Below are 1,169 nucleotides of genomic sequence, written 5' to 3'. Positions count from 1 at the left end.
AAAAAAAAAAAAAAAAGGTATGGGGTCTTGCTATGTTTCCCAGGCTGGTCTTGAACTCCTGGGCTCAAGGAGTCCTCCTGCTTCAGCATCCCAAAGTGCTGGGACGAGCCACCACACCCAGCCCAACGTTGATACTACTTTTTTTTTTTTGAGTAACTGTTGGACCCTCTGCTAGATCTTCTTATTTGGTAGATTAATAACATACAGGCATTACTGGATCACAAATTCATTTTTAAAATATTTTAAAATATTTTGATAGCTATTCAATGCTTGTTTCTTCTGTTATGAATTCTTTTTTTTTTTTGAAACAGAGTCTCCCTCTGTCATCCAGGCTGGAGTGCAATGGTGCAATCTCGGCTCACTGCAACCTCCGTTTCCCAGGCTCAAGCCATTCTCCTGTCTCAGCCTCCCAAGTAACTGGGATTTTTTTTTTTTTTCCCCAGAAGGAGTCTTGCTCTGTCGTCTAGGCTGGAGTGCAGTGGCGCGATCTTGGCTCACTGCAACCTCTGCCTCCCAGTTCAAGCAATTCTCCTGCCTCAGTCTCCCAAGTAGCTGGGATTACAGGTGCGTGCCACCATGCCTGGCTGATTTTTGTATTTTTAATAGGGATGGGATTTCACCATATTGGCTAGGCCGGTCTTGAACTCCTGAGATCCACTGGCCGCAGCCTCCCAAAGGGCTAGCATACGCCCCTGCGCCCGGCCTTACATTGTTAACATTTAATGACGTCACAAAAGTGTCACTTAGCAGATGAACAAGTTTTGCTTCACTATGGGAAGTTTCAAACAATCTCTAGACAAGGAAAAACTACAGTCATCTTGCAGCCATAAATAAAATCAAGTAGGATTTATTGTTTTTAAACCAGTCAAGGTGATAAAAAGTGAATTTTTACCAGTTTCTCTCCTAGCATCCAATTTCACTTCCTGTTAGCAGTTTGAGTCTTCTTCCACAGATACTATACACATATGTCATATTCTGTGCATGTCCAGCTATAATTTTTTTTTTTTTTTTTTTGAGACAGAGTCACTCTCTCACCCAGGCTGAAGTGCTGGAGCACAGTGGCATGATGTCGGTTCACTGCAACCTCTGCCTCCTGGCTTGAAGCAATTCTCCCACCTCAGCCTCCCAAGTAGCTGGGATTATAGGCACCTACCACCACGCCCCGCTAA

At 44.0% G+C, this 1,169-nt stretch overlaps 1 protein-coding gene across 1 annotated transcript in view; it reads left to right on the top strand.

Annotated features, from left to right (window-relative positions):
- The window catches only part of LGALS4 (lectin, galactoside-binding, soluble, 4), a 14,516-nt gene that overhangs the window by 2,205 nt on the left and 11,142 nt on the right, over positions 1 to 1,169 (top strand). The gene's annotated exons all lie outside the window — the stretch shown is intronic.

The sequence above is a fragment of the Mandrillus leucophaeus genome, unplaced genomic scaffold (assembly GCF_000951045.1).
Source record: "Mandrillus leucophaeus isolate KB7577 unplaced genomic scaffold, Mleu.le_1.0 Scaffold137, whole genome shotgun sequence".
Classification (NCBI taxonomy): Eukaryota; Metazoa; Chordata; class Mammalia; order Primates; family Cercopithecidae; genus Mandrillus; species Mandrillus leucophaeus.
Note: the sequence above shows the minus strand (reverse complement) of the source record. Positions and strands in the feature narration are given on the sequence as shown.